Below are 27,289 nucleotides of genomic sequence, written 5' to 3'. Positions count from 1 at the left end.
CATAATCTACGAATTCTGTTAAGATGGTTCACCGCCTTTCAAGATCGTCCCAGAAAGAAACCGTGTATTCGATTACCTATAGAGGGGGAGATGAAACAGATGATGTGGATTTCCCTGATACTGGACAGATAAAAACTCAGCTCATTAAGTGAACAAGAGGACAATATATTCACTAAACGAATTGAAAAGGAACTCTGAGGCATAACATTATGAATTTTGTTCATGGAAATACTGTTATTTTATTATAAAAATAATTAAAGTCTATGCTTAATAACTTTTTTCACAAACATCGGCTTGCTTTGCGGTCTTCGGCAATGATGTTCATCGTGGAAATACCTATCCAGATCTGTGTTCAGAATTTTTATAGAATACAATGGGCGATCTCTGGCGATTTACCTTCATAAAAGTAAGTTTTCCCACAGTAAATCCCATACAAACTTTGAACGGCTGGCGCTAAAATATAGTTTCTTCGATCGAGCTGAAATTTTGCACTGTTGTTATGGGACCTAAATGCAATCCAGAAAGAGGACTGGAGCGAGAATCTAAATTTTTCATATAACCGTGTCTCAGGCTAGTGTATAAGTAAGTGAAAACTGATTTTAGTACTATACCTTTTAATTCTAGTAGAGTTTGTATCCTTTGACAGATATGTGTATTTCGATCTCAACTGTAAGATCGTCTTTGGTGTTGTGTACTAGACTCTACGACATGGAAGTCTAGTCAAGCACACGAAACTGAAGACGTCTTTACAGTTGAAGTCGAAATACGCGTATTTGTCAAAGGATACAAACTCTAGTGGGATTGAAAGGCATAGTACTAAATTAGGTTTTCTCTTACTGTCCATGTTCACAAGTTCGGCGTAATAAACAATTTCAGCATTCTTAATACTTTATGCAGTGTATGATTGCAAATAATATAATTTGATATTTATTGTGCGTTTGTTCTAACTCACATCTAGATGCCTGTGTGAATAAAAACTTAGAGCAATCGTTAGTTGTCGTTCAAATAACAAAAATATGCCGAAAACATCAGTGGCGCTTACGTGATCTTTGCGAACAGGGGCAGTTTACTTAACTTGTAAATGTTTTTTCACTTTAAGTTTAACAGTATGCTTCCTTATAAGTCTGAGTACTATGTACACAATATTATAAAAATTTATCTATTTATACACCTTTTCCATAGATTTTTGTATGAGCAACCGAATATCAGTGGATTGCACTGCGGAACACGTTTCTGTCTCAAGCACCAAACTACCGTTTTTTTTTTACTAAATTAGGGGTTGCTGAATCCATTGCCGTTTTCAAAAATATCATAGCTCGTCTAGTTTTTGAGATTTTATCAACTTGTGTGTCAATTTATTCGCTTGATTTGCCACAGAATTTAAACTATGTGTATAACAATTATTATCAACAAAGTTCATAATACATTCGATGATCAAATGTTATTTTTTGATGGTTGCGAAAAGTATTGTATTTTGCCATATAAGAGAAACGAAGAATTTTGCAGGGAAACTGCAAGCATGTTGGAAAATCGTTTTAAAAAATCGACAATGAAATCGGAAAATCAAAATTCAAAGACACATTTAGCATGCTTGGTAGATTAGATCACAAAAAAGTTTGATAAACCATACTTCAAATTTCAAGTAAACAGTGTTTTATACCACTTTGGCGACCTGTAGCAAAACATTGTGACGTGCTGAAACATTTCAGATACAGACAGCCCCAAATCTACTAGGGACACATAATTTTATCCTTCAGATACGCAAAAATGTTAATTTTGTTACCCTATGTTGTTGTAACATTGGCTGTTTGTAAATAGCATGATATAAGATAAACTATAAATAGGTTTTTCTTTCGTAGGGTTTCTCAACCAGTGGTCCGTGGACCTCCAGGGGGCCGTGACGATCCTTCAGTGGGTCCGCGATGCCGTTGTAAATAAGTGTCGTGATTGATTAATTGATAATTGAATGAAACGAATCGATTATCTATTTTTTATTTCAAAATAGTGTTATTTATCGGTTGATTTTTTTTTTAAATGCAAATTTTTGAGAACGCTGGATTTATTTACCTCACCAGCGATGCTTAGTTTTCCAGCGCGAGCTTGTAAATGCAACTTAAATCGTTCCTGATGGTATTTGTAGCAAAATCCAGGCACATTTTAGGCTTGACTCTTGCCAGATTTCACCATGTTGTAAGGTCCTTGTATTGACGAGATTGAAGAAATTCGAAATTCTTCAATGTGTCCACTCAAATCCACTTAAATCTACCAGTAGGGTCTGTGGTGAGATTTTTTTACAGAAATCTGTATCAGTGTTTTTTAGTAAAAGATTCTAGACGAATATCTCACAAGTTTTTTAGACTTTCTAACAGTCGATAATTTGATCCTAGAAGACCTTGAGAAGGTTCCTAAATACATGCATATTAGTTTCTAGTGGCAATTTTCGGTGAATACCTAAGACTATTTTTGAAATTCTTGAGGATATCCGAGGAAATCTTTTAAATATTACAAAAATCTTCTACCATGATTCAAGGAAATCTTTTACATATACTTGTGAATATCTATGGATGTAGCCAAATTCCTAGTACACTTTTCCACAGGTTCATCGTAGAATTTTTGCATTATTTGTTATGCATTAAATATGTAATTTTAGGATGAGATCAGCTGCAGGTTACCCTTATCGTGTATTAAACAGAATCGGTGCTAGATGTTTTTGTGTTCTTAGTGAGATCTTAGGTGAACGTCTATCGAAGATTAGTTATTTCAGTAAATTCAGTTTGATTTTACTTCTAAGCTGTATTGAGTATAATTGATTCACTGCTTATGATATGGACAAATCCTACATCTTCATAAACTTAGATTTCATAAATATCCAATTTCAGGGGTTATAATGAAAATTATTCTCCCACATTGTTTTCCGACGAAACTAATTAGACGGATTGCAAACAAGGTGTAAACTTCGTTTGTGACGTTAGACGGATTGATTGGTCTGCTGATTTTCGTCATGGAGAAGGTGTCATCCCCAAAGCGAAGTTGATTGCTGCCAGCTCAGCGACGTAAACTGCACAAGATTCCTGAAGTTTTCGGAAGGCAGAAGAGTTTACATTGAAGACATAGGGACCTGTCAGTGAAATATCTCCTGTAGGAATCGATATTCTGGTACTTTGCGTTGAAAATACTTGGAATATTTATGCATCGAGGTTGATCTGGAATTCTATGAATAACTTGTTTCATGGACAGATCGTATCCAACAGTGGAACTGTCATTAGTGAAGCGTACATGTGGAGGTTTATACCATGGAAGACTTATGTCAGATGACATGTAGTAGAAATAAACTCTCATGCATTTGGACTGTGTACTCAGTTTGAGCATTTCATCAATAACTAGTGTGTTGCTCTCTCCAAACTTAATAACTATTCTTGGCGAGAGCTTACTACTTATTTTGGACTCCCTGAATTCAAATATGCTTGTTGAATCTTTACAATACAATAGGGTAAAGAGCTACTTGGGCACTTTCAAGATTCACTTTGGCCTGGGGGTTTTTCTCGGCTGAATTGACCTGGAACTTTGCAATAAGATGCATTACAAATACGAGCTTGATAATTTCCGAAAAACCTCTAAGCCGAAGTTAACCAAAAGGATACGGCTCCCTATTTATGGGAATTATTACCAATTAAATTTGAAGAATTCGGCGGAAAACACCTAAATTAAAAAAGAATTTCCTAAAATATAACAAATTGATGTTGCTTAATTTATGGGTTTGATAACATTTGGACAAAATTAAATCGCTTATGTTGGCAAACTTACCCCAAAATCCGCTAAAACGCTGAGTCTTCCATCAATATGATCGAATGCCAACACTCGCCTAGGCATGTAAGTTCGCTTCAGCGCCGTAGATCGAGGGCTGCTTCGGCTTTCGGCCGAGTTGAATTGGGACAGAACCATGCTGGTCGATGTTTTGTGCGCGCAAATGAGAAACTCAGGTGTATGTACCTCTACATAAGCTTCGGAACATGTGTTGCTCTTTAATGGGGTTGAGTTACTTACATGGCCAAGCCAGGCAGCTACCGGACTTACGAAAGATGTTGCCCTCTTAGATACGAGGCTACTACAAAGTGGCTTCATATACAAATCTGGATCCGGATTTCGGTCCGATTGGTGGAAATTTATGGCGGGTGAATCCCATCGAAGACCGTAAATCCTTTATCCACGATAAGCGTTGTTACCCAACACAACGATCGAACCCCGCAGCGAATCGTTCTATTTCCGATGGCCCCCTCGTACGGATTTTTTTTTCGATTTTAAATGTCCGTCCATCAGCGACCTATGCTTGGGGAGCTTGTTAGTGCTGCTGCCCTCTCGCTCAACTTCCCTAACTAAAGACGAACACGGAGGGTTGCACATAAAAACCCCATCCAATATATTACCGAGTCCCCACATTGGTGTACCTTCACTTTCAACCATCCCATCCGTGCAGTGCACGAGAAATCCGTTCGAAAAAAAAAAAAAACAGAGAGACCTAAACGAGGAGGATTGCACCTGGGGATTGATGGATTTCGAAATGAGCACACAGAGCTTGTGCCCACAGATTGCACTTCCACCTCCACCTCCACCTCGATTACCGCGTCGTGATACAGATGTGCCATCTTAACGTCACACAGAGAGGAGTAACTAGAACAAATTCGTGGCCATCATTTCAAATTTGAAAAATTGAGATTTTTAATCTCGTTTATTTTTAAACATAGCTTACATAGTGAACTGAAATCTAATTGTCTTTTTCGAAGCAATTATACTGATAAGTGTCCTGAAACGTTTCGAAATTATTCCTGATTATGCCTTAACCGCTTTTTAGTCAAAATTCTGTCATAAAGAGCCGATTAATTCCGTTTGTTGATAACTCTCAAGCTTTATTAATTTTCGACTTGAAACAGACCGAATCAGATGAATACTATGCAATAGTTACTAAAATATGATTCCATACTAATCATATTAATCAAATATGATTCTCTACTCAACTAACTGTTTCAATATTGATAAACAATAAATTAACTATGAAAAAGCTTGTTTCGAAATAAATACCAAAGTAACATTAATAGCTGAATCACAGTTTGTTCAGCTGAAATATGCTTGAAAGTGATTTGTTCAATTCTTGTTCCACAAAAATGTTTGCTGGGTAGCCCATTTTCCACATTGTTTGTACAAACACTACTCATAAAAATCCATCAATGAAAGAAAATGTTATGGGCAGTAAACAATTTTGATCATGATTCACCCAAACAACTCCTGTGAGCGTCGGTATCGTTTGTTGGTGGTTGGCTTTTGGGACGGTCGTTGGGTTTCCATTTGTTCGAGTCGCAAACCACCCCTAATATGGTGGGTGAACGTCGTATATGTGTGGTGTCGGTGTGCCCACGAGAAGCTCGTCCGGGAGGTCTTACGATCTTCACACGAAAGCTCCAATAACAATACCACCGTAACCGTCATCCATCCGATCCGATCCACCTTGGGGATGTTGGCTGCTTTGTGATGGTTTTGAGCGCGGCAAAGTAAGAATTATGTTATGGGAACATGATGACGATGGCGCCGCAACCATCTCGGCAAAGGGTTGCGCCATCCAAAAGCTGCCGGAGACCGACATAGACTTAGACCGAAGGTTGCAACACAGAGCTTGGCCGTAGTGGTTGGTGGCTGCTGTGGACGGGTTTTGTGTGGAAAGACGCTGAAACGGCAGGTTAGGGGAACACCATCTTCGAAGTTGTGAAATCTTGATTCGGGGAGAGACGCTCCAAATGGATTAGCATGGAATGGATGCAATATGGCTTTGAGGAATTGCAAATCAGTACCTGATAGCAATCTGACGATCATTGGGGGTGATGACTAGACGCTGTCATTCGTAGAATACAGGACAGTGATATTGAGATCATCGGGTATGAGGAAATACATGCCAAATCGGGTAAAATGTGGTTTGCATTCACTTTCCGTTGGATGTTGAAGGGGGCGAACCTGTAAGTAAAGAAGGGAGATAATGTCGAGTTAGTTTTGTTTTACTTTCATCTATCTACTATTTGATATGAAGACAATGAATACCATATAATTCCAATAGAGCTCAGTGTCGTGTACCTCAGCCGTGTACCTTCAGCGACCTTACAGTTAAGGTCAAAATATACGTATCTGTCAAAAGATATAAACTCTAGTGGAAGTAAATGGTATAGTACTAAATTCGGTTTTCATTTATTTAAGATGGCAATCATAGTTTTCATTACATGTTCTTAAAGTATTATTTACTTTTTTATATCTTCTACAAAGATGTTTGCAGCCATTCCATGAAAAACCGATCTAGTGGGTCTCCGAATTCCGTGAAAATTTGATATTTTGTTCCTTATCCGAAATAAGGATAGATGTATTTTTGGATTTTCTGATTAGGGTGACCATTTCCGAGATAGGGTGACCAGAAAAATCGCGATTTTGCAAAATTTTTATTTTTAAAAATAATATAACTTTTGAACCGTTTGACCGATTTTCAATCTTTTTGGACGAAATGAAGGCTAAAGATTTTGACTTTTCGGGAAAAATATAAAATTTCACAAAAATTGTGTTTTTTACATGAAAAAACTCAATAGTTTCCGTTTTTTTGTGTTTTGAAGGCCTCGGGACCAAAGGGGCTATTGCTGCTCTCATTTTTTCTTAAAAGTTCAGAAAATTTTACGTAAACTGTCATATTTTCAGCAATGTATGTTTTTTAGTTTTTGAGATATATTTTTTTGAAAATAAAAAATCAGTCATTTTTCATCAGCACACACTGTAGATCTCAGCGCATTAGATGTTTAAAAAAAATCATAACTTTTGAACAGCTCAACCGATTTCCAATCTTTTTTTATGGAATGGAAGCTTAAGGTCTCAACTTTTCAGAAAAAATAGAACACTTTGAAAAGAAAAAAAAAATTTCACATTAAAATATATGAAAATTAAAAAAAAAAACTAGAAATTTTTATATTTTTTCATGTTTAAACATATTTTTATCAGATTTTTCAATTTTGTCTGAATAGTTGAAATTTTAAGCTTAAAAATCCATACAAAAATATTGGAAATCGGTTAAGCTGTTCAAAAGTTATATTTATTTTTAAACATTACAAATCTAATGCACTGAGACCTACAGTGTGTGCCGATAAAAAATGACTGATTTTTTATTTTCAAAAAAATATATCTCAAAAACTAAAAAACATACATCGCTGAAAATTTGACAGTATACGTAAAATTTTCTGAACTTTCAAGAAAAAATGAGAGCAGCGATAGCCCCCTTGGTTCCGAGGCCATCAAAACACGAAAAAACGGAAACTATTGAGTTTTTTCATGTAAAAAACACAATTTTTGTGAAATTTTATATTTTTTCTGAAAAGTCAAAATCTTTAGCCTTCATTTCGTCCAAAAAGATTGAAAATCGGTTGAACGGTTCAAAAGCTATAATATTTTTTAAAATAAAAATTTTGCAAAATCGCGATTTTTCTGGTCACCCTATTTCGGAAATGGTCACCCTAATCAGAAAATCCAAAAATACGTGTATCTTTATTTCGGATAAGGAACAAAATAGCAAATTTGCACGGAATTCGGAGACCCACTAGATCGGTTTTTCATGGAATGGCTGTTTGACTAGCTTTAGTTTCACTATTTTTAGAGGTATTACTAGAACTTTTATAAAACCAGTAGTGATTATGATTCTCGCGTTGAAGACGACATTGCTTGGTTTCAGTATTTGTCCTAATAATGCATGAGAATGGGTATGCTTGAGTTAGAAAAATTAGAATGGATTATGTTCTTTTCAGCCTATTGATTTTAAGAGTTTGGACAAATTACATTCAAACAGAAATTAGTACGAGCAGTATCAAAATATATGTCAAATTTTGGCAAGGTTAGTTAAAGTTTTCAACATTTCTAACCCGCTTCCACGCAACCTGGGACTATTATCCGCTCTGATTCAGATTTTATCACGCTCTAAAACTGGTATTATTCGCATCCTAGTGCCACTTTATGCGCCATCGAAAGTAAAAGTTAGCGTTGGCACATCAAAGTTTATGATAAATAAATGAATGAAATTATAGCCTACGCAGTCATGCCGCTTCCACGAGCACCGTGCTCGACTTGGGACAAAACTAGGCCTCCGCCAAAAGCTCTTCAAAACGGTGCTTCCTTCGAGTTCAGTGAGCACACACATTGATGCCCAGACACAGACGCTGCAAATGCGCAAAAATTGCGTACCACCCCACCGACTTAGCAGCGCCTTCCCAGTTCGGCTGGTGTTTTGCTATTTTGCAAATGTGCAAGTTTAGAAGCAAAATTGCGCGCCGTCCCTTCGCCTCCCGCTGCACCAAGTAGAACACCATGGAATTCACGCAATCTTGCTTAGTGCTCCTTATGCCTTCGTTGTTTCACGCCTTACTCAACTCCCTTCTTGTATCTAGGCCCTGCAAGAATAGTACCTATGTGTTGTATTTGGTTTGGTTTGACCCTGTTTTAGGGTGCGCACGCGGGATGTAGAAATCAAGCTCGACCGAACCGTCCTTAGTTGCTGCTGGACTGTCGCTATTAGGGTGCGTCACTGTTGTACCCATAATCTTTGTCAAGTGCAATTCAAGATATTTTCAGACGACATTTGGTATCACTAAGTTTTGAGAGATTTTCTCAATGAAAACTACGTACAATTAAAATGTAATATTTTATTGAACGTAGTTTTTTTTTTGATAATTTTTTTGACACATTCAAAACCATCGGTAGGAAAAACGCTGGCAAAAACTTTATATCCATGGAAGCCCAGAAAATTTTTCAAATTTATAGAATCCTGGACGCCAAACTGAAAGTAACTGTTTACATGCTAGTCATTATTACAAGACTTCAAGATCATTGGTTAGATCAACTTCATTAGTGGTTTACTATTTGATCAAAATTTATATCCATCTCATTTAGATAGATTTGACAAAAACTAGAAAAAACTGCAAAACTCAACAACCAGTGATATTGTTTTGTAATTTTCTTATTAAAACATCAAAATGCTATGGATCTCTCTATTTTTTTATGGATTCTTCGCAGAATTCAAACATATGAGAACTTATAATTTCACGACAGTTCGTGAATCGCAGGTCAGTCCCATATGTAAGTAAACGGCATTGAGAACATGTACTGAGAAGTTCTTGCGCGTTTCTGCTTAATTTAACAGAATAAGTCGTGCTGTATCATTGGTGCAATTGAAAAACTGAAAGATCAATCTGATATCAATTCTATTTGACTTGTGTTTCATAGTTCAGATATGATTAATTCTTGTCAGCTTGAATTCTGCGAAGAATCAAAACAAAAATAAATAGTCCAGCGCAAACTGGATATTTCCGAAGCTAGGACCCTTCGGGCTGATTGAAAAATTACTCAAGAAGCTGCAGATTCTCGGCAATTGGTTCAACGTGCAGAAACTCCTTTAAATATTTCACTGTTTTTTTTGCAATTCATAGTAAATAGCATTTTTAGTATTTCTGACAAGACTTTTTTCAAAAATTCTCAAAACATACTTTATATTTACGAGTCATGGGAAATGTGATCTAATCGTTTTTTTTTTAGGAATTCATGAAGCAATATCTTGCAGAAATTTTCACGTTCAGTCAAGAACTTCCAGAGAGTAGGTTTCTGTTGTTCTGTAGGAGCTCGGTAGAAATTGCTCAGAAGATCGTCAACATATTTTTTCCAAGAATGCTTTGAGAAATCAAAAGCATAGCTAGCAGCACTATGCGCAATGTGTATAACAAGCAAGCTATGTTTAAGAATCGTATTATCAGTACACTATGCTACCGGTCCAACGGGGTCCAATGATTCTTTAGGAATCTCTTCCAAACATACTCCAGTTACTTGCCAAGAAATCCTTCCAGGACCGCTTATGACAATTGATTCAAGAACATCTAAATCTGGCTGTTGAAATTCTGTAGAAATGATGTCACTTCGTGTTGAATCATGGGAAGGACAATCTTTGACTGTCCAACGCAGGTATTTTTGTGCGTAAGACTACCTGTCCTATCCACTTCCCGTGCCACTATTCTAAACTCTCACGTAACTTTTCAAAGCACATATCTAACATTAAGAGGCTCTCTATATTTAGTTTCTCTTTGATTGATAACTTAGCCACATCAACCTCTTCTGTTGCGTTTTTTTGTAGGAAATACTAGCCAAGAACATTGTCTTTCGATCTATAGCGAAAAGCTTTTCAAAATCTTCAGTATTGCACTATTATAATCAAAAGAGAGTGAGAGGTGAGAAAATCTCTCATTGTTACTTAGGTCCTTTTGAAAAGTTATTCGAGATACTATATTTCAAAGTATTTTGTACAGTCGGTTTAGTTAAATTGATATTCCATGTAGAGTAATGTGAGGAAAATGTTTGATTCCAGTAGAATCTATCTTATATCTTCTAAATAAATAAAAATTGAATGGTGTTTGTATGTCACGAGATGGCTTCTGAAAGGGAAAACGGATTTGCACAACTATTCCACTGTTGTGTTCGTTAAGGCGTGTGCATATAAATTTAAGGAAAATTGCTGGGATAGTTGGAGAAACTATCGAGGGATAAACTTTAATTCTGTATGATAAGCCACAATGTCCGGCTTACTGCATAGCAACAAGAACACGTGCCGGGATAACTAGTGTAGAATAATTCCAGAAAAAAACTATAATTAATGATAAGAAATAGATACCACCAAGTCAATATTTTGGCTACAATTTAGCTGAAAAACTTATGTCTGAATATTTATTCTTTTTCGATTATAACATTTTTCATAAAGATTTTATAAAACAAATATATTCCTCACCTGCAGGGTAAAATTCCAAGTTCATATTTTTTATTTTTTGTGAAAGTGGAAGATTCGAAAATGATGCCATCGTTTTTCGGGATTTCTTGACCCACACTATCCCCTTTATAACGCATTTTCCTACACTATACATGTACTGTACTCTCTCTAACGATGAACCTTATTTTTAAGGTGCAATGTCTCGGAATCCAAAGATGGCTGACTTTTGCGTCTATTTGCATTTTCAAAGACACTAAACTTAAGAAATAGTGGACATATGTTTCTGATCTTTTCATTATAATATTTCTGCTAGTATACAAAGCCAAAATAAGAGGAACTCTGTTTTCAAAGGCTTCCTTTGTGAGATAAGTGCTTTTGAAGTGTTAATGTAATCTTGGAAGTTGGATTCCAAACTGTTTAATTTTAAACGATTTCCAGGAATGATTTAAGTATAACAGTCGTTAAGTGCTTGTTTGGTTTTCAGCACTGTCGTTTCACAGTCGGCCTCTTCGGAAGTGGACCCACTCATGCTTCTCGCGATCTGGCAGCTTATTGACCAGTGACTTGATCAGCAGTGAGTTGACAAGGTGTTGATGAAGTTCCGCGACCTCTAGACGACAACAGAGTTGCTCCACCGTATTTCCAAATGGAACATAGCTCCGGAGGTTATCCGCTTTGGGAGGTTGCAGCCGATTCACCTTATCCTGCAGGCTCTCGAGTAGTTATTCTGGGTGACCGAAATGTCGACGCAGCTTCTCGATGACCCTCGAGATGGATTGAGGAAGCAGTAACTGCCTGGAAACTAGCTCGAGGGCATCGCCTTCCAGCGCTTCACGCAGTCGCATAAGGTTTTCGTGGTTCATGTAACCACAGGCCTTGTTAGAAGCTTTGTAGGCGGCGTAGAATAGAGGCCTTTGCGCTGGTTTGTCAGAGAATTTTGGGAGTTTGTAGGTAAGCCCCTTCCTCGCTGTTTTTTTTGGATCGCTTCATCCACCTTCTGCATGCCTTTCCGATTGAGGTGGTTGGATGGAACATTCCTCGTCCGACGATTCGGTAGATTGGCTCGACACTTCGGATTCTTCGTCGTCCTCGCTATCATCGTCATCGTCGTCTGCCGCTAGCTTCTTGACGTTCTCCTTGCTCAGCTTCAACCCCTTTTCGTTGATTTTGTTAGCACGAGCGTCACCACCGAGTTTTGACGCCGATTTTGGCTCCTTTTAGATCGCTTATCCATGGCCGCCAATTTCTTCTCGAACGACAACTGATTCGCCTTCATCCGCTCGATCTGTTCCGCCTGCTTTCGGAGCATTTCCGCTTGCCAAGCCTTTTGTTCCTCTTCTTCTTCGGCACGTACCTGCAGCTCCAACTCCATCTTTTTTTGTTCGAATGCACGTTTCATCTCCCTTTCTCTTTTTTTTTTTTGCTGCAGTTCCACTTCCATCTCCTCATACTGCCACTTTTGACGTTCCTCTAGCGCTCGGACCTTTGCTTCAACGTTAACCAATTCCTCCTTGCTTCACACCACATTGACACAACGGTAATGGAACCACGCGGAAGAACCATCACAACCGATCATTGTTTCGTCATGAGTCCCTGACACATTTTGAGCTTCTTCTCTTCGCTGGACGTAGCGGCTGGATTGCTGGCTTCGCTGTGGAGATATAGTCCCTTCTCCTTGTGCAGCTTCTTCCCGGATTGAGGAACTGCCTGTCCATCAAAAAGTCGCAACAGTGCTGTTCACTTAAAAATATACACTACATATTGATCATAATTTTATCCAACATAGAGTCAAATGTAAAACATCTATTGTTCGCATGATTCTTGTGAAACTGAAAGTTTAGATTTCAATGATTTTTCGCGTGACTCCCAGATCCTTAGCTTAGCCCGCTAACTCACTTTCCTTCTCATGAGAACTGTGGAGATGCAGGGATATATTCGGTCTCTAGCAACAAACAATGTCTAACTAAAGGGTGATGTGGGCCAACGTGTATCTCGAAAAAAAGAACGCTGTAGAAAATTTCACATATGGTAGGTATATTTAAAAAAATGGATCGAAGTAGTTTAGAGTGTATTGTTTGTACTGTTTTTTTTTATAAGCGAGTGCAATTTCCGATGGGGAGTCATCAGATAGGGACCAAAATTCGAGATACAACCATTGGGAATGGAAAAGGAGCAGTGAGAACTGATGTGGTTCATAAGGATTAGAGTTGAAGAAGAGACGAGAGTAGATCACAATATTATGCATTGTAATAATAAATGTAGTGCACATACATATCCATGTTTTAAATGGGGGTAGGACATTTCGCATAAAAACGTTTTGCGTAAGGACATTTCGTATACGGACGTTTTGCATAATGGACATTTGGCATAATCAGAATTATATGCCTTCTCTAAAATGCTACCTGTTCTTGTATGAAACTGCGTTATGCGAATCGTCCTTATGCGAAACGTCTTCATGCGAAATGGGTCACCCCCGTTTCAAATTTGTAAAAGGGAAGTCATACAAGTATAAGGTATACCTTGTATGATGAAAGTTATCCTTTGGTATGATGAAATAACCGATAGATCGGTGGACAGTATCTAGATTACAATCTTTGGAATGGCGCAAGTAAACCTTAAATAATAGCATAGAACTGGTACAATCAATTGAGTTATATCATATAAGTAGACTGACTAACGGTCGTGCCCTACAGCTTACATACCTTACATACTTACCATTACATACTTATGTACTGTTTTTATCGCTGTTATTTTCGGATATTAAAAAAAAATCCTTACCCAAAAAGCAACGCTGCAAATTGATTTTGCGAAATCATCTGCAAAATCCTCAAGTCTCTCATCGGGACATCGGAAAACGGTTCGTAATCGTGCAATTAACGGTGAGTCTTGTGATCAAACGTTAATACAAAACTCTGAGCAACAAACCAAAGGAAAAATACGATCAGAATGGATGCTTTGTTTAGTGAACAGGATCGCAAGCGCGTCGTAAAAGCGTTGAAACGGAATTCCAAATCTTCGTGGTAGGGATTTTGCCGAAAAGTTGGATTTGTCCAAGTCAGAGAGCCAAGAACTGGGAAGGACTGCATACGTACAAAGTGCAAAAGGCTCCAATTTGCAAAAAACGGTAGAATACGGAGGGAATGTCATGAACTCGGAAACTGTCCGCCCATATGCTGACGAAGCTCATTGTCTCATAATGGATGTTGAGATTTACGTCAAGGTGGACTTCTGGCAACTTCCGGGGCTACTGTTTTTCACCGTCCAGCACAAGTTTGAATTTTCGAAGAAAGTAAGAATGCAAAAACTTTCAAAGTATGCCAAGAAATACAGATAGATAAATAGATACCTTTATTTAAGAGATTTGCAGGCTGGCTCATCTCTTTCGCCAAGAAATACATAATTTGTCAACCAATCTGCTCACGTGTTAAACGAAGGACTATCTACAAAAACGTCTGCTTCTTCTGTTGAAGCAAAACGCCCTACATTCTTCTAGCTGGATCTAGCATCGTGCCACTACATATTCAAATGTTGTCCTGAAGTAGAACGAAGCCAACGGAGTAACTTCGAACACAAGGACATGAACCCTCTCACTCCTCGGAAAATACTAGGCTAATATGAAGCAGGCACTACGGAAGCATCTAAGGAGGTCAAATCTGAGGATGACATGAAGAAAAAGTGGGTTTTCGCACAGAAGAAGCTACAGCCAGATGTTGTACAGAACCTAATAAGTGGACTGTAGCGTAAGGTGCAAGCGTACGATTATGGTATTGAAGTCAAGTAAAATACATATGCCAAAAGCTTGATAATGGGTTATTTATATTGACTTTTGAATATCTATATGGTTACACTACGGAACACGGTTTTGTCTCAAGCAAAAGTTGACTATTTCATCCAACTTGCATGCAAGCTTTTTAGCTTGTATACCAATTTGAAATGAAAGTATAGTATATATATGACTTAAATATATTGAATGCTTGGTGGATTAGATCATAAAAAAGTTTGATAAATCACACATTAAATTACATGTAAATATCAATGAAAACAGTTTTATACATTTTTTTCGATCTGTAGCTAAAAATTGTTACGTGCTGGAACAGTTCTGAGAACAGCATCAGATTAATCAATGCCAAATCTACTGGATACACATAATTTGATCCTTAAGACATGCAAAAATGTCATTTTTGTTATGCTGTGTTACCTAATACCAAACCTCATCAATAGGCCAGCTCCGAAGCTGCTGGTGTTTCCCGTCAATCGGAAGATTTGTGCCAATACTTGTATTTTAATTTTGCTTCATGCAATCGAAAATTACTATTTATGACAATAAAAAGTCATAACTTTTTTAATCTCTATTGATATCTACAATATTCGGAACGAAAGGCTCTTACTAATATAGTATTCGAATTTTGCAAGCATAACATAATCATAATATTTTTGAGATAAAAATCTTGAGAAAAATTGCTGCCTCGCTGCCCCACTTTACTCAATTATCATACTTTTTCCAATATAAGTATCGAAAGCGAAATTGACATTCTGATAGCAACCAATGGATCATTAAAAGAACCAAACAGGTCGCTATTAGAAGTATAGATAGTGCCACCGTAATCTTATGTGTTTCACAGAACAGCATTGTCCTAATGTTAAGTGACACCTACGGTAGGTTTCAATGCAGTTAAAAAAAAGTTGTCATCAATGATGCATTGTTTTCAAAGTTTTGCACATGTGTTTAGAACCCAAATATTTAGCATCGAACAACGTTTGAGAAAAAACGGAATCCAGATAGCCGAAGCGGTAAACGCGCAGCAAGACCACACATGGGTTCGAATCCCACCGGTCGCGGATCTTTTCGTAATGGTAATTTTCTCGACTTTCCAGAGCATAGAGTATCTTTGTGCTTGTCACATGATATTTACATGTAATAATGGTCAATTAACAAAGAAAGCTCTTAGTTGATAACAATGGAAGTGCTCATGAAAGCACTGAGCTGGAGAGCAAGCTCTGTCCCAATGAGGACGTAACGTCAGAAAGAACAAACGCTTGAAAAAAAATCTTCTCAATGACCCACCCTAACAACTACTCGAGTACGTTTGTCTATTGGCACAATCGTCGTTTCTCCTCGGTGTGTCCCATCGTGTCTTCAGCATACTTACTCAACGTGGATAAAGTCGTCCATCGTCGCCGTCTTCGTTGGTCGGTGTCGCCTTCGTCACGTCGACCAAAAAGAAAAACACCCAAGCACTCAATATGGTGGTGGTGGGCTATATGAAGTAAGTGGCGGTGCCACGCGAGAAAGGCAAGGTGCAAGGCAGCAAAACAAGTGGCCAGGCCATACACAGTAGCTATAGTGTGCTGACTTCGGCTCACTGCTGTCCTCCCCCTACCGCAGGTCAACGACCGACCGCCAAATAGAAGAGAAAAAATACATCGCACTATACTTTGGTAGGTACCCATTGGGCAGATATTGCTGTAAGTAGTGCACCGCGAACATACCAACGCACAAGTTTCTGCCACTTGCGCAGTCCTTCGGGCAGAGGCATAGAATTGCGGACACACGCGCTATTTATATCACCCCTTTTGACACTACACAAACTGCTTTGTGTGCTTTCTACCAGTGAACGGAGTCGCGAACAAAAGAATGACAATTTCGTACCCCTGCTTACCTATACCTATATTGCTTGCATCGCTCCGATTGACTAGGTGAGATAATGTGGGCGGAGAGCGATGAATAGTGAAACTGATACCTTAGTGAAAGGGAATTTGAGAAAGATGCTCAAGTGGTCAGAACTGAAAATAGAAGCAATGGGCACAGAGTCAGACTGGTTCACTGGTGTCCGATGTCTTTTTCCAAATTTCCGATTAGTTATTATTGCTGCGGATGGTGGGTTTGAATTCCACCGATCAAGGATCGAGACCAGACAAATTTTTAAGTATTGTACTGGGTTCTCATGACAGGAATTATAACCTGAACAATCGCAAAACAAAGAAACAATTTTCAGGTTTACCAACCAGGAGCTTAGAGATGGAACCACGGACTTTTTATGGAGTATAATGAACACAATGAACAAAGCTTAGAAAAAACTAGAAAGCCGGATAAAAAGACAGTACTGAACTCAAGATTAAAGAAGCTTGTAATTCGACACTCGTAAAAATGGATGATGGAAGCTTCAGGCTGACGAACTGTTAAGATTGAAAAACGGAAGCGCTAATGCGATGAACACATGAATGGCTCAGGTAACGAAAACAGTCGAATATCATTACTAATCTAATGTATGTCTACCATTAGGGTTAGTTCTTTAACGGCATAAATGTTCGGCTATTGTTGAACATTCCATAAGTAATATGCGGACTGTTCAACAATAGGCGAGATTTTTAGCCTTTCAACAAAAGGCGAATTACCCTATGTGCTTAAAAATAACAGATGTAAACTTGAATGAAATGTGAAACAGCAAAATCGGGCAATGAAACTATCTAGGCTCGTCAAAGGAAAATTCTAACTCTGAAAATCCTATAGTGAGGTGGAATCGAACCCAGCCACTTTTAAACCTACTTCGTACACGACGATTCTTCAGAAGCATGCACGGTTCTATATTATATATTCTTGATGTGATTTTGTGGTGACATTCTAGTTGAGTCCAGATCCACGATAAATTTTGCCTGCAATTCGACATAGATTATGAAAGTTATCCGTTGAGGATGTTGAAAAAAAAATCGTTATATATTTTTTACAAAAATTAAATTGAGGAGTGTCTAGAAGTTTCCGAGGATTGCATGGAAATATCCGACAATCTGACAGTAAGTTGAAATGGATTTTATCAGGAGCTCTCCAATCACAGCAGATATCTGCAAAAGATATTTCCAATGAACTCGGCATCACTTCATGAATATATTAGTGACCGCACAAGAATTCGAAAAATGTATCAGGATCGAGAAAATCACTCAAAATTGTTTCAAAAATCTAACAAACGGCCTCATTAGTGCATGATCATGCAATGAATGAATGCAAATGAAAAGATTGTACAACTGGATTCACTGGCTTACTGAAACTGAATTGTTGAACCTTGCTCTTTACTCCGTATTTAAGGATATTTGTTTTTGCCTTAAACTGAATCCAAACAGATGGCAAATTACAGTTTTTGATCAATGGAATGTCGAGGTTGGAAAAGAAAGATCGTCGTATGAACTTGAGTTTCAAAACTAACACGACAAATATATTTGTGAAGTGCGTTAACTCCTTCTTGACTACGAAATTAGGATAGAAATTGAATGAATACGAAAGATAAGAATAGAAACTAAGTAACTTTTCTTATTCTCTATTGGATAACAACTTTGTGTGAAAAAACGCTGATGTTCAACTAGTCATTTGGTCAGCATGTTTTGAAAAATACTATCATTCATTATTAGACTGTGATGCACCCCCAAGAGCAAAGACATTCTGTCAACGTTAACATGACAAATGCGCCTAATTAACTTACAAATCTACCTGAACCATGTCGACCGCATCCATCTTCCAGCGTATCGCGCAACTAGTTCAAGCTTATTATTCCATTTTTTTCGCTTCAATTTAACCCAATTTCCCAATTCCTCCCTTCAAAACAACCATCATCAGCAATAGTAGTATTAGCACACAGACGGCAGCAGTAGCAAAGCCAGTAACATCAACATGACTCAATCGGAACGATAGTGGAGTAGAGTGCACCACAAACAAGCCAACCACCTTCACCGCCTTCATCTGCCAGTCGCCGTCAAGTTGGCTCAAAAGCTGAGCTCCCACCCTTCAGATCGCCAACCCGGTATGGCACTATTTACTATGTATGGAGCTACCCAGTCTTTCAGCCGACTCACGATTACAAAACCCATCCATCCAACCATCCCGTCTCTCTCGTCCCAGTTCCTCTCAGCTCTCCAACAACCGACCGGTAGATGTATGCGCAATGCGAGCAATAGGAAAATAGAAAACATGAAAATTTGAACGCTGGCTCAAAACAGAAACGAATAAACGAGCAAAAAAGTGGAAAAAGAGAAATCATTGAAAAAATACTATAAACTATAAGCGCGGCATGCCCCAAAGGCAAAGCAGTTGAGAGACATCGCACAAAACATGTGAGAGTTTGCTCAAAAATTTATGTGCTGTGCATGGATACCAACACTAACCTATATCGGTGGGACACCCATACGGAGCCACGGTATCCGATAGGCCACTGACTGACTTGATGAATTGATGACGACGATTCCATAACCAGCCCCATTCGCGAGAACCCCACCACCTTATCGCGAGAAAGCTCCCCGCGCATTGGCATCGGTATTGGTGAGTTGCTACCAAAGGAAAAATGGGAGCACGATCATCAACGTGATCTTGCCGCGGCTACTGGTTGGTTCTCCCCTGACTAAGGGTATGCGATATGATACGCAACAGTACACGGAATTTCTAACCCTTATTATATGTTTTCTTTTACTATTACTATCCCTCTTTCTGGCATTACGTCCTAATTTTGATAAAGCCTGCACCCAATTAAGTGTTCTTATGGGCACTTCCACAGTTTTTAACTGAGAGCTCTCTTTGCCAATTGACTATTTTTGCATGTGATTATCGTGTGGCAGATAAAAATATATTCTATTCACTGGGAAGTAGAGAAAGTTTCCATTACGAAAGTATCCTCGACTTGTGCGATTTCAACCTACGACCCTCATAGCTGAACGGCTGTGCGTTTACCACTAAGGCTATCTGGGCTTTTTAAGCCCCTTGATTGTACTCTGTACCGTGTGTATAATCGATGTAATACCCAGGTAACATTAGCAGATGAATAACAGTTTATTCAGCTGAAAACAGGCTGTATAAACAACATTTCAGCTACATATGCTGTTGTTCAGCTACCAATGATATTTGCATATTCCTTACAGTATAACATGGACCGTATTGGACATCAATCCAACACACCTTAAAATTTATCTTGCTCTTGTTCATAGGACAAGATAGCATTGAAAAGAAGAGCAAGAAGGATCTGGTTGAATATGGAAAATTTTGTGTTTACAATAGATTACAAAGAAGGGTCTTAGATGTCCAATATTCTTTCCATTCGGTTCACGAAGGAAGACAAATATTAAGATTTCAATCTCAGGATTCCCCTTGCCCAGAAAAAGGATTAATCACTTCTTGAGTTTTTTTAGGTGTAATTCATAATTTTATCTCTAGATATTAACCTTCTAATACCAAAAATTTGTGTTTATTTTCAAAACAAAGACTTTTCCGGCTTCAGAAATTTTTACACTTGTAAGTCGATTTCATAATTCTAACAAAAATCGTAATTTGAGTAATTTTTGATTAGATATTTGTATGGGCAACCAATAAGATATTTTATACTCTCATATAAAGTGTCACTTTGCTTTCGCTCGGGTGTTCTTACATTTTTTCACATTAATACGTTGTAACTTTAAACAAACTAGGGAGACTTACGGCTTCGGCACCATTCGACTATTATCGGCAACCAAATTTCAAACACCAAATACACAGTATTTTTATATCAAGACACATCAGTGGAAACATACAGATGATTGTTCTGCCCGCTTCCCGCTGGCGAGATTTCCGAGACTAAACAAACGATTTCGCCGGAGATGTCATCAATTCAAATGAGCACGCCTCAAAATGCGTCTGATTTGGAGCTGCCGAAGAGATTCACCAGCAGTTGTTATGGAAAAGTTGCTGAAGAGATTGAGGCTGCCGACAATAGTCACACTGACAAGGGATATTCGCAGAGTTGTAAAAACGTTTCTAAAAGAATTTGACAAGTCTGTCGGTGTGAATCGATAGAGGATTGAGCAACGCATAAATGTAAATAGACAAACACGGAATTTGTCTGCTGATGTCCGAGAAAATTACATAAGAAGCACGGCATCTGCTTATGTTGCCGAGAATACATAAGTTCCCCTATGTCTGCTGATGTCCGACAAAATCACAAGAGAAGCGCGGCATCGGCTTAGACTGCCGAGAATACGTAAGTTCCTCTTTAATAGAGAAAGAAAGAGTAATTCAAATCCGTTGACCCGTTTTCAAGGCAACTAGTGATATATAAACACCATTTCATTCTTATTTATATAGGTACACATTTTATATTCTAATCCAAGATTCAGCATGCTGCTTAATTTTAGGCTTCCATTGTGACAGCTTGGCGTTAGCATGGAATTGTGTTTCCACCAATTTTAAAATAAAATGTTTGGAAACGGAGATATGTTTTCTCGTTAAAAATGTTCTAGCTCAGACAACTGAGCAAGTATTTTTGTTTCGAGTGAGCCATTCCGATTTTTGTGTAAAATTCGTAAAAAACGTGTATTATTATTAATTTGTTTTATTTTAAAAATTATATAAAACGCGTTCTGCTAAAAACAGACAGATTAACCGTGTTGAAAAATCAAATGTAATGTTCATTGCAAATTCATATGCATCAGTAAGTCCAAAGAGCAGCTTAAACCACGACTAAAAGACAATAGAAATAATCCATAGAATGTAAGAATTGAAGAATCTTTGTTTGAAGTCTAGTTTACTTGAAGACATAAATAGATAAAAAAGGAATGAATGAAAAAAAATAACGACTGAGAAATACACATTCACTTTAAACACATGGCTAGTTCTTGAAAAACCATCAGCTTTTAAGGTGGCAGGATCGTCATCAATTTTAAAATTTTTAAAAACAGTTTTTCCGTCCAAAATCATCAAAGCTTACTTGAAAAAGTGTTCACTGTTTCGAAACACCAATCCATTTTTATTGATATAGATAAATAGATATATATTTAATCTTCTAAATTTACCTGGTTAAATGGATGATCCAAATTATAGTAGAATTTTAATCAAGTTTAAACAGATATGGAAGAAAGTCGGCCAAATCAGTCGAACACAATCTCACTAAATCATGGCAATGAATTTTCAACAATACTGGAAGGGAATGATGTACAAACCTGGGATGAGTTCTCATAGAGCTTGGGAAGATTTTAACAAAATCTTGGGCAGGATTCTCACAAGCAAGGATGGAAATCTAGTGATCATGACAAAATAAATGATGCATCGCAGTTGTTCTTTATCCTGCGATCATAGCAACAACGATTAACCTTTTGTCGTCAAGTTATCATAACAAACTACGCTCCGTGAACAGTTCATCATTCTGCATGTGTGCTTACGATCAAATGCTCGCAAACCGAAGTCATATTTTTTTAAGGATTTTCAAGCTTTTACTCCGAGATTCGACTCCTGGTATGCAGTTCTTGATCCGGAAGTTTATCTGGCATGATTTGGGCAAAATATGATGCCGTGGATGTGTTCCGATTTACGTTAATCGCAACATGTTACATTGTCCGACAAATGGTTTGTCCCGCGACAAACAGTGCATCGGATGCTCCATATATCTCAACAAAGTGCGCGTAATGAGGTGTTGCAATCATGCTTTTGCAAGAACAACGGCCCTCTTAGACCGTTCAAATACTGTGTTGTTAGTCGCTAGAGACGATTTTTTACCATGAGACTCTGGATAATATTTTCACGGGAAACTTTGGAAGATTATCACATAATGTCTAACGGGTTTATAACATAATGTTTGGCATGATTTCACAGAATCCTACTATGGAATATAATCGAATCTGAGATACTACTGGAAGAAATTTGCAAACAATCCAAAGTTGATTTTTTTTATATTTTTTTTGCTAGAATCTTATAAAGAGTAGTGTTGGATTCTTCGACCTTGACGCTTGCTCCTGCGGGGGTGGGCGATGAGGGCAGGATCAAAAACGTCGCGCGTCGTTCGCTCAGAGAAATGAAAAAGCGCCGTTAGTAGTGTTTGATCTATTGATCGCGTCGCTTGCTCTTGCGAGGGAAAGTGACGAACATTTGTTCGGCGTACAATGCGATTATTGAATTATTTCGCGAATCCAGTTAGGCGTGATTATATCATGGATCGCATCACTAAACATTGGTGACTCCCAGATCTTTACATTATCCCACTAACCCAATATCCTTTCCATGACAACCGTAGAGATGCAGAGGTGATCTCGGTCTCTACTAACAACGGTAGTCACACTAACATTCCTTTCCTTCTCCGATGACTGTAAGGACGTGGCCGGCGCCGTTATTGACTTTTTAATTTGAGCTCTCGAATTGTGCACATTGAAGAATGGTAAGCTAATCCCAAGCCCATTCATTAATTCCCTGGGCAACTTTGATTGTTCTGGTCAATCACGGAGTAGCAACTACGAATTGTACGGTCATCTATGTTTTTGCTTATGCTTTTTTTGCTAGAATCTTATAAATGCTTGGACAGCATCGTCTATTTTTCAGAACAGGATTTTAATAAAAATCTTGGGACAGTTTGACTCAAGCTAGATTTTCAGATAATACCAGGTGGAAGTTTCATTAGAAAATCCTAGACATCATTCATCTTAGGCAAGTTTATCACAGAAACAGGTGATGCTCAGAATCAAAAATCTTACTTGATAATTCCTTGAACTTACAATGATTTTATAAAAATGTTGGAATTGCTCTAACTCTTACAAAATTTGAACCGCCAATATTGTGTCTATGATTAGGCCTGCTTTTCGAAAAGGTTAATCAGTTAATTTACATAAATTAACACAAATGTCAAAAATGAAACAAACTTCTGAACAGAATTGATAAAGAGTGTATATTTTTGTAAGACACAATCATTTCCCGGTATAAACGATTCGGATTACACATAATTCAAAATCATTGATTTGAGCAAAACAATCTAGAAAATTGATGCCAAAATATCATACCTTGTATTTAAATGTGTAATCATACTTAATAGCTAAAGGTTTGATTTTCTAAATTGCAATAGGACTACAAATGGATGGAACAAATTCTGCCAGCCGGCTTAAGGGCTTCGGCGAACTTCAACATTCAAAATATAAAGGACACAAAGGAGACAGTATGAGATGTTATAAAATTAATTTGCAATTGCCTGTCAAACAATGATTATCAAAAAAAGTAGGAACTGCATTTCATCTATTTTGTCAATTTTTCAAAAACTTTTAGAGGGACATGTTCATGATTCGGGAGGGCCAGGCCTCACACTGGCTCTAATTTATTTACGCCATTGGTTGGTCATAATCAACGATTAAGCTAAAACGATTGATTTGTTCCGTTAAAAATTCAAAATTTGGTTTGGTTTAGAACGATTTTTTTTGCATTATTTAAAGCGTGTTTTCAAGCAAAAGTTGCAATATTTCAATGCACCTGTAGATGCTTTGAGAGTGTCATGGAGCACCTTGTAAAATTTCGTGGAGCACCAAGTGCTCCGGGCATCATGATCTAAAAACCGCTGACTAATTTCTTCTTCTTTCTTCTTCTTTCTGGCGTTACGTCCCCACAGGGACAGAGCCTGCTTCTCAGCTTAGTGTTCTAATGAGCACTTCCACAGTTATTAACTGAGAGCTTACTATGCCAATGACCATTTTTGCATGCGTATATCGTGTGGCAGGTACGAAGATACTTGATGCCCTGGGAAATCGAGAAAATTTCCAACCCGAAAAGATCCTCGACCGGTGGGATTCGAACCCACAACCCTCAGCTTGGTCTTGCTGAATAGCTGCGCGTTTACCGCTACGGCTATCTAGGCCCCTAATTTATCTCTGCTCAATGAAGAATTTGGAAATTAGGTAAACTTTTTAAAAATTTGAAGCGCACACTTGAGCAGCAACTAATATTCTAGAACAGCGGTTCTCACATCGTACACACATCGAAGCACTTGGTGCTTCACGAAGCCTTGACAGTTACACAGCAAAACTTTCGAACATAACTATTGATGTTCTTACATACCGTCAAACGGGGCTACTTTTGATTCCGGGGGCTACTTTGGACACTCACGTTGTAGATTTATTTGCAGCATATATATTAATCTGAGCCATTTTGTGTCTTCAGCACTTTTATTAACCAATATATGCTCTACAATCAGGCATAATTTATTTTTGGAACAACATCAACAATAACAGGATAAACAAGAAAATATATCAAAGAATTCCGAACACATATTCACAAGGCACAAAGCATTTGGTATGTAAACATTGTTCGAATTTTTCACATAGCGTGGAAAGTTGTTGAGAACGTCACAAAACTATCAAATCGTCATGTTCTATAGAAATTTGTGATTTTTTTGTGTTAAAAATAATTGTTTTACACAAATAATCGATCAAAGGTCTAAATTTCACGACTTTTATTTTATTTTAAAGTGTTGATTTGTATATTTTACAACACAAAAAAAAGTAACCCAAGTATTCAGATAAGTTAATAGCCATAAAACACATATATTTTAATACGTATGAATAGTAAACTCACAACATATTCCTTAAAAAAAACAAATCGGTCATATTTTACATAAGTCCGCAACACAAAGCAATTCCACCCTACATCTGCTAAACATAAACTACTCTTACGCTACCTCAAAACTATTGAAAACCAACATACGTTTAACAAAAGTGAAATTTAAATTGTTTACGAAGAATTATTCTTGTACTTCATGCATTTCACTTCAAATAAAAATTACTTTAAGTTACAGGAATTAGAGAGATCCTTCTACATATCATTCATATTTCATTCAAAACAGAAAGAATGGTAATTATTGTTAATCAGACCTTAAAAATCGTCGTAGTACTTGGTAGTTACAGTATTTCTTTATATTCACTTAAACAATCAAGCACTCGTAGCTAACAGTTTCATTTAACAGTAAGTAAACTTGAAATTTCATATTGGAAATCAAAAACTATGAATAGCATGTTCTGATGGAAAGTGTTATATTGGTACGTGTATTTTTTTCGTGCTTTATAATGTTCTTAGTTATGTTTATCAACGAAAAACGCCTAAGAACATCATGATAGACGATAATGTATAGAACCAGTTGAAATTTTATGCGAAAATAACCATTCTATTATCAAATCGTATTGCTTTTTAAAAGTGTCCAAAGTAGCCCCTTTTTTGTTTTGAAGGACACATATTTTTCACTATTCAAGCATTTTTTTTTATTTCTTGCTGGATTTGCTTTATATTTTGCACATTTGTTACATACATAAACAACCTAAATAAAATAGAATAAAAATTATCGAAATCTATCCATAATTCTTAGAGCTATAAATCCTCAAAGTTGAGGTTTGTGAAAATAATGTCAAAAGAAGCCCCGTTTGACGGTATCTAAACTTTTTCTTCAACATTCTCTATCAATTATTTAAAAAAAAATAAGTACTCAACTACCCCTTGAATTTAAATACAAATTAAAATAAACAAACAAAAATTCACACTGAGATAATGATCGAATGATTAGTGCTGATTATGACTTATACATCAATTTTTTAGCTCAAAGCAACGTATAATTCTCTATACATGTGCACTTGTTATTTCGAAAAAAATATTTAAATTTATCATTAGTTTAAGATGCTGAGCGGTTCCACGCCAAATTGGTAAACGATGAAACTCGACTACCTTGGATTCAAATGGAATTTTGCACATAGTTTCGATATAATAGAATAAGTTTTTTCCACTGGTGGAGAGACCATTTAAAATCAAGAGTAACTTCTGATAAGGGCGTAAGTATTTTTAGCATCACCATTTAAAAAAAATGTACCTCGGAAACCGTTTGTTATAGAGAAAAAGTGTCTGAGGAGGAATGGTAGACAATCAAATAGGCTTTGTAAAAAAAAATATACACTGAAAAAAAAAATACTTTTATTTTCATGAAAAAATCGAAATTACACCTTAAAACACAAATTGCAAAAAATAGGTTTCTTCGTTTTTTTTTTCAAATTTTTTCTGTAAAATTTCAATGTAAAACCAGATGTTTTAAGCACAGTTTCAACATGGTGCAATCTAAAATAAAAAAGTTTTTTCTAAGAGCAACTTTTGGTGCATTTCTGAAAATTCAATTTCTGGCCGTAGAAAAGACGTTTTGATGCTGTAATATGATTCTCCACCCAAAAACAATTCAAAATGCTAATGACAATGATCTTCCTAAAACTAGCCGTTTTCTAGATATTTAGGATTCAATTATATTAATATCATAAAACTTAAGAAAATACGCCCGTTTCATAAGTTACTCCAGATGCTCCACCAACAATGTTACGTTTATCTCTTTCCACTTTAATATCCCATGTTTTAAGGGCAGTTTCAACATGGTGCAATTTAAAATAAAAAACTTTTTCTAAGGGCAACTTTTGGTGTATTTCTGAAAATTCAATTTTTGGTTATAGAAAACGCGTTTTGATGCTGCAATATGATTCTTTATCCAAAAACAATTCAAAATTCTAATATCAATGATCAAGAATCGAACCCACACCTCTTGGCACAATACGCTTAAACGACTGATGCCGCTAACCGCACGGCCACGAACCCCACAAACCTTATGGACCGCGGGACAAATATGCGTTGAACGGCAGTATAGGATTCATACTTAAGTGTGGCCCAATAACTGATAAGCTAATTAATTTGTTGATTTT

At 37.2% G+C, this 27,289-nt stretch overlaps 1 protein-coding gene across 5 annotated transcripts in view; it reads right to left on the bottom strand.

Annotated features, from left to right (window-relative positions):
• Positions 1–27,289, bottom strand: part of LOC5566044 (uncharacterized protein DDB_G0271670) — a 201,655-nt gene that overhangs the window by 67,438 nt on the left and 106,928 nt on the right. Inside the window, exon 1 of one of the 5 annotated variants that reach the window (XM_021855766.1) lies at positions 5,841–5,991. The exons of the other annotated variants lie outside the window; for them this stretch is intronic. The gene's annotated coding sequence lies outside the window, so the exon portion shown is untranslated. Of the gene's footprint in view, positions 1–5,840; positions 5,992–27,289 lie in introns of those variants that run through there. 5 annotated transcript variants of the gene reach the window in all.

The sequence above is a fragment of the Aedes aegypti genome, chromosome 3 (assembly GCF_002204515.2).
Source record: "Aedes aegypti strain LVP_AGWG chromosome 3, AaegL5.0 Primary Assembly, whole genome shotgun sequence".
In the NCBI taxonomy this organism is placed as follows: Eukaryota; Metazoa; Arthropoda; class Insecta; order Diptera; family Culicidae; genus Aedes; species Aedes aegypti.
The sequence above is the reverse complement of the archived record's forward strand: the minus strand, read 5'-3'. Positions and strand labels throughout refer to the sequence as shown.